The following is an 8,203-nucleotide window of genomic DNA, read 5'->3' as shown; positions in this document are numbered from 1 at the left end:
CACAGACTGCCAAAAGAAAGGGTCCTAGTAACAAATAAAAAGGCTTAGAACCTCTGCTTTAGAGTAATGCAGAAGGGGAAGGTTGTATTAAGAATTACAGAGGTCATTTGCCTTTGTCCTCTACTTTTTCATGGTACTCACTGTAAACTCCTGTTCAAAATCACTCCCTCCTAAAAGCATTTCTCAGTTGAACCCTTATCTCTTATATGTCCTTCCCCTAAATTGATTGTTGATGCTATGTGTCCTTCATTCTCAAAGAGGACCACTGACATCAGGAGGGTGATGTGTAGCAAGTGAATTGGATTTAAGTGAGGTAGGGGTATACAAACTCATCAGCCTCATTTCCTCCCAGAATCTTCAGACTCCAGTGGCAAGACTTAAGTCAAGATGACACCATCCACTAAGTATTTAGGTACTTTAATTGTACTATATTAATACACACCTTTATACATTTCCTTATGTTCGATCTTTATCATGAAAATATTTTGTATCACCATATAGGTAATATTTGATATAGTACTTGACAACCAAGTAAATTATAGGATCCTCTGTCTATGAAAGCTATGCCCTTAAGCTCATCATAGTGTTGACTGTTGGGCTGACTAATTTTTAAAAATCCTCAAAGAATTAATAATCTACATATGTTGCATCTGATTTAATGGGCAACAAATAGTCTTTAGAAGAATTTTTAGACTCAAGAAGGAAGTAAAATGAAAGGATGAATAGAAAATTATCTATGAGAGGGAAGAAAAGTAGAGTAAAAAATAAGAAAGTGACAGAAAGAGAAAAAAAAATGAGGTGGGTCAGAGTCTACTGACTCTGTTGAAGATAAATTAAAGTCATATATTGGACTGCTGAAGACAGAGAAAAGCCTGAAATGGAATGCATGAGTAATGGGGAAGTTACTTCCCCACCCCCCCCCCAGTGGAATAAGAGAATGGACAAGCAAAAACTAGACACTGAGTGATACTATATCTATGCAATTATGAAACAATAAGTATAAATGAAATAATTAAAATGCTAATTTTTAAAAATTATACCATTAAAACAGTAGGTCCATTACTTGATTCATTTATTTTCAAACTGGTGGTTTTAATATGATAAAGTCACAGCAGAAATCTATGATTAGATTTCAATGACCAAATTAACAGTTTTTCAGTTAATGTATATTGGGGTTTTTTTAGTTTTTGCAAGGCAAATGGGGTTAAGTGGCTTGCCCAAGGCCACACAGCTAGGTAATTATTAGGTGTCTGAAGTCGGGTTTGAACTCAGGTACTCCTGACTCCAGGGCTGGTGCTCTATCCACTGCACCACCTAGCTGCCCCTAATGTATGTTTTTATTCTGAAACACTTAAAAAGACAAACATGTAGAAGCAGGAAATGGTCAAAATAATGCAAGACTTAGCTTTTAGCATCCCATTGATTGTTCAGTAATTAGAAATTCTTCCCCCTGCAGGGGGTAAGGGAAAGAATATGGAACTATGATTCAATGTGTATAGGGAATATCTTGATGAGGAAATTCCCTCAACTAATTCATATTGATTCCTGTTCTACAATGTAGGTTGTGGAGAGTTGAAGCACTGAGTTATTTAGTAACTTGCCCAGGATTAAGTAGGTTGTATACATGAGAAATACATTGAACTTGGGTTTTCCTGACTTCAAGGTCACCTCTCTTTTGGCTATGCCATGCTCCTTTCTAATTTACTCAATTAATATGGAAAAATAAATATCAACCAATCATGTTATATAATATAAAATAATGACATGTGCATATAATACAATCATGCTATATATAATATAATCATGCTATATATAATATAGATATTTTATAAATATATAATAGCCATGCTACATTTAAATGCAAATATAACATAAAGTTATGCTATATAAAAATAAATATATAATATAGTCATGCCATATAAAATAAATATATATAATATAGTCATGCTATATTATATATAAATATATTTATTTAATATATTTAATATGATTAATATATATAAAGTCAATGCAATCATGCTATATGAATAAAACCTTAGAAAGATGCACAGAGATAAGCAGAAAAATAAATTTAAACTATTTTTTTTTTGTTGTAAGAGTATATACTTGGATCCTTACATAGGATCAGCAACCCACCAACAAGGGAGGATCATAAGATGTCTCTGACTTCCTTGGTAATGTCATAGTTAGAATTGACATAGTTGTGTTCCCAGTTCCACTGTCCCTTCCAGTTCTAGAGTTAACAACTGATAAATCATAATTCTCTAAAAGAAGATTAGGGCAGTGAAAGAGTTTCTCTCTTCATCTCAGATCTGCCAATATGGGAATATTCTCCAATAGGGCACAGGATTGAAGAGATAGCTTCTTATTATACATATTTCAGAATCCTCTTCATTTGGTACTGTAAGAATCATAAGATCACATATTTATTGATATAATTAATTATGCTGACAGTTTTCCTAATATTGACCCAACCCTGAATTCCTGGGATAAATCCTGCTTGTTCATAATGTAATATCCTAGTGATAACTTGTTGTAGTTGTTTTGCTAAGATTTTATTTAAGATTTTTGCATCTATATTCATCAGGGAGATTGGTCTATAATTTTCTTTCTCTGTTTTAACTCTTCCTGGTTTAGGTATCAGCAACATATTGGTGTCATAGAAAGAATTAGGCAGAGTTCCATCTTCACCTATTTTTCCAAATAGTTTATATATAATTGGAACCAGTTGTTCCTAAAACGTTTGATAAAATTCACTTGTGAATTTATCTGGCCCTGGAGATTTTTTCTTAAGAAGTTCAATAATAGCTTATTGAATTTCTTTTTCTGAGATAGGGTTATTTAGGTATTTAATTCCCTCTTCATTTAACCTAGGCAACTTATATTTTTGTAAATATTCCTCCATTTCATTTAGGTTATCAAATTTATTGGCATAGAGTTGGGCAAAATAATTTTGAAATGTTACTTTAATTTCCTCATCATTGGTGGTGAGTTCACTTTTTTCATTTATGATACTAGCAATTTTGTGTTCTTTCTTTTTTTTAATCAAATTGATCAGGGTGTTATCAATTTTATTGTTTTTTCTTAAAACCACCTCTTGGTTTTATTTTTTAGTTCAATAGTTTTCTTGCTTTCAATTTTACTAATTTCTCCTTTAATTTTTAGAATTTCTAATTTGGTATTTAACTGGGGTTTTTAATTTGTTCTTTCTCTAATTTTTTTAGTTGCATATTTAATTCAGTGATTTCCTCTTTAGTTTATTCATATAAGCATTTAAAGCTATAATATATCCCCTGATAGCCACTTTGAGTGTATCCTATAGGTTTTGGTATATTGTTTCATTATTGTCATTATCTAGGATAAAATAATTAATTCTTTCTATAATTGTTATAATTGTTTCTATAGTTGTTTGATCCACTCATTCTTTAAAATGAGGTTATTCACTTTCCAATTGTTCTGGATCTATTTCTCCCCGGCTCAATATTGCATATGATTTTTATTTCATTGTGATCTGAGAAAGATGTATTCACTATTTTATGCCCTAGTACATGGTCAATTTTTGTGTAAGTGCCATGTACTGCAGAGAAAAAAGTATGTTCCTTTCTATCCCCATTCAATTTCCTCCATAAATCTAGAGCTACAAAGGTCCTAAGAAGCTGCCTAGTTCTAGTTCTGTCTAGTTGTCTCTAAATTTAGAAATGAGATAACAGAGAAGGAGGAGCATCTAAGTGGCGGGGCCTATAATTACAGAGATTTATCTTCCTGAGTTCAAACCTGGTCTCAGACAACTCTGTGACCCTGGACAAATCATATAACTCTGTTTGCTTCAGTTTCCTCATCTGGAAAATGAACTGGAAAATGAAATGCCAAAATACCCCAGTACCTTTGTCAAGAAAATCAGACATAACTGAATCAACTAAACAGTAACAAACTGATGTCAAAAGAATTTAAGTGATTTGTCCGAGATCATAGAGGTAACAAGATGAACCAATATTTGAATCAATCTTTCTTGCCTTAATGGGATGGAATTCCTAAGCTTCTAAAATGACTTCTTCCTGGCTGAGTTTTTAATGTAAACAGATATTGACTCATCTTCAGAAATGAATCTGAGAGATTACATATTGAGAATATAACCTCCTTTAACTGGCAGTACTAATTTAGACTTCAATAGTTTGACCCATAAATTTGCCTCCTGTTTTGTTCTCCTGATTACCATAATGGGCACATGAGCCTTATGATTCCTTTCAATTTTGCTTCTTCACTGCCAACAAGGGGCCTGGCTTTCTATAAGTACTTTCTTTTGGCCTGAGGGAAGCTAAAGAAAACAAGAGCCTATGACACCATCCCTTTTTCTTTCTTCTTTTGAAGGAAGAGAGCAGCTTTTGGTCTGTTCTCAAAGACTTTTCCTCTCCCACAGACTGGTTCATCATTGAATAGCCTAGCTCTCACTTTCTCTTGCCTTCAATCTAGAGAGGGAGCTGGGGTCTGGGTTAGTATTGACTTCATAACCCAGAATAATTGTGGAACTCCATCTGTTCCAACATTTTTTGCTGCCTTTACTTTGAGCTGAGGCAAGAAGGGAAACCTGCTTTGTATCTTTTTTCTCCTTCCTTTCTGACTTTGTCTCTGTCTTCGTCTTTCTTTTTCTCCATCTCTGGTCCATGTGTATATGTGTACCTGTCTGTCTATGTCTTTTTCTCTCCTCTTGCCAAGTCCAAGTAATTGCTGATTACCTAGAAAAACAATTTCTAATAACACAGTACCTCATCTGAAAGTACATCTATGACATTCCTCCAACCTCTGTATTTTTGTATTTTTTTAAAATTAAAAGATAGCTATTTTCTCTCCCTCTCATCATCCTCTTTGGAGAGGGAGAGGGAGAGGGAGAGGGAGAGGGAGAGGGAGAGGGAGAGGGAGAGGGAGAGGGAGAGGGAGAGGGAGAGGGAGAGGGAGAGGGAGACACAGAGAGAGACAGAAAGAATAAATTCCTAGTAAAAACCATATAATCAAGCAAAACAAATCTCTTCATTAATCATATATAAAAATATGTTTTATTTGATACTTCAAATCTATTACTTTTCTGTCAGGGAATGAATATTAGGTTTTATCTTTGGTCTGTTGGTATCAGGAATAATCATTGCATTGATCATAGTCCTTACAGTTTTCCATGTTGTTTGTCATTATAATGGTATTTTATGTAATAAAATAATATTATTTTATAATGCTTACTTTATTTTGAACCTGTTCATATGTCTCTCTATAATCATTTATGTCCTTATTTCTTATATAACTATAATATTCCATAGTATTCATATACCACAATTTATTCAGTCATTTCTTAATTGTTGGGAATCCTTTCAGTTCCCCTTTTTGTGTCAACACCAAAAAAATTGCTATAAATATTCTTTTATATCTAGGATATTTTTCCTATTTTAAAAAAAATCTCCTTTAGGTATAAGCCTAGCAGTGGGATAGTTGTATTATAGAGTATGCACTGTAACTTTTTTTATATAATTCCAAATTGTTTTCCAAAATGGTTGCACATTTGTACAATGGTTGTGAATACAGGTCCAGCAACAATGCATCAATGTTACTGTTTTTCCACCAAAACTTATCATTTTCATTTTTTAATCCTCTTTGCCAGTCTAATGATTGTGAGGTAAAATGTCAGGTTATTTGAATTTAAAATCTCCTAGTTAAGTTGGAATATTTTTTCATTTGGCTATAGATGGTTTGAGTTTCATCCCTTGCCAATTGTCTACTCATATATTTAGATCATTTACCGATTGGAGAATGACTCTTATTTTTATAAATTTGAATCATTTGCTTAACGTATCTTGGAACTGAGACATTGCCAAAGAAAATTGCTGCAGGGGAAGCTAGGTGGCATGGTGAATAGAGTACCAGCCCTGGAGTCAGGAGGACCTGAGTTCAAATTTGACCTCAGACATTTAATAATTACCTAGCTGTGTGACCTTGGGCAAGTCACTCAACCCCATTGCCTTGCTAAAAAAAATGAAAATTGCTGTAAAGATTTTTTTCTTTGTTGAATTTGTACAAAAATCTTTTTAATTTTATGTAATCAAAATTATCCTCTTCTATGATCCTCTCTATCCTTTCTCTGATCATGTACTTTTCTCCCAACCAAACATGTGATGGGTAATTTTTTTTCTCTAGTTTCCTTATATTGTGGCCTTTTATATGTAGGTCTCATACCCATTTGGAGTTTATCTAGAATAAGGTGTGAGATGTTGATCAAACTCTAATTTCTTGTATATTGATGTTTAATTTTCTCAGCAGTTTGTATTAAATAGTGAATTTTTTTCACAGTAGTGGGGGTAAAATACTTCTCTCTATAGAGCAAAACTACCTATTTTGTAGGTTCACCTTCGCTATCACAGTAAAACCAAGGCCAAAAGGTTCCAGAAATCCTGGCAGTCTAATAGATTTGGGGAGATTGAACTTCAACTACTGTAAGTTGGGGAGGTATCCCTTCAATCCTCCTCCTACCAGTTCCCTTAATAGACCCAAAATTGTCTACCAAGAAAAGAAAACAACTTCATATTGCATCTTTTCTCCTTTTTAACCAGAAGTGATGACAGAAATTTTAGAGATTTGAAGTAGAATCCAGAGGATCCTAGATCCAGAACTCTAGAAGGTTTCCAAAAGTCATTTAAGGCCAACTTTTTTGTCCTTTCAGTGTTTCCTTGTCAAAAACTATTTCATGGCATAGTTAGATGCACAATGAGCACTGATCCTGAAATCAGGAAGACGAGTTCAAATCTAGCCTCAAATAGTGTGTCTGTGAACAAGTCACTCAATCAAAATTGACTCCACAATTTTTTTTAATTTATTAAAAAAACACCTATTTCACTGTTCATAACTGGATAGAAATTTCTCATCAATGACCAAGGGAACCATTCCAGTGGGTAAACAGAGATACTCTATGCACTCTCCATATTGTCTAGAGAGCTGACTGACACCTTAATAAATGGCAGTTCAAATTTTTATAAAATATAATAATCAGATTTTATTAAATATAATGTTTTCCTTGTTCATCCTTTAAAAAATAATGGAAACTTTGAGGTTGGGAATAAAAAAAAAAAACATCTTTGGGATATGGCCTGACTGCAAGCTGTGCATCTGAGTTAAGGATGTTAATGTAGAGTTCACCCACCAAGATCAAAAATTCTACAAAACTCTTCCAGCTGTAGCATTTATGACTCCAGCTTTTGTTTCAAAAGGCGGGAAATGTGCTCCATTATTGGGATCTTACTTGTATTTCTTGTTTCTTGCAAGTATTGGCATATTCTGCTCCATTAATTCTGTTAGATATTTTCAGTTGGCATTTTTCCCCCACAACTATGGAAACACCTGCTTCCAAATTAATTTACAACCTATCCTACACCTATGGCCACAAGCCACATAATAGTTAATTTTTTTCAAAGGCATTTTCGTAAAGCACATAAGAAAGGCTTTATGCTGTCTGCTTCTTCTCTTTATGACATAATTTTGGCTTTTCAACATTTGATTTTATGTCCAGCTTTGTAAGATGTTAATAATATCTAAAGATATGTGATATATTAGATTACATATAAAATTCTTTCTCAGTTGTTCAAAGCATTTCCCAACACAGATGCTATATGCTATACATTTTCCCTGAATTTTGGCCCCTATTTTCCTTTTTCTTTCATCAGATTGAACAATGTAATACAGTGTCTTTGGGGTCCCATTAACAAAGAGAGAAACTTGAGTATTCCTGAGGTTTCACTAACTTCAATTATGATAAATTCATTTCTATAATATATACATATATGTATATATACATACATATATAGAGAGATTTCCCTTTGGATTTTATGGTAGGGGTTAGGAAAGAGGTGTTTAATATATCCCAGATGATCTTCTAGGAGGATTATGAAAATCAACCAACTACTGTTTTAACTGACTTTGTCTCTGTCCCGTTCATCAGTTCCAGGGAAACTAAATTTCATAGCTCACATAATGTATAAACTGAATAAATACTGTTCTGAGATTAGTGGTGGGTCTGACAATTGTTAGATGATTTCTTCTAAGCAGTTATATTTTAGTAATCATTCCTGTATCAGAAAAAAAGAAACACAAAACAAAGTTATTTTCATAACATAATCCCTGGTTTGTCAGACAACAAACAAGAAGAGTTAAAAGTAATGGAAACATATGG

The sequence above is a fragment of the Macrotis lagotis genome, chromosome X (assembly GCF_037893015.1).
Source record: "Macrotis lagotis isolate mMagLag1 chromosome X, bilby.v1.9.chrom.fasta, whole genome shotgun sequence".
NCBI classification, from domain to species: Eukaryota; Metazoa; Chordata; class Mammalia; order Peramelemorphia; family Peramelidae; genus Macrotis; species Macrotis lagotis.
This window is presented reverse-complemented; position numbering follows the sequence as displayed.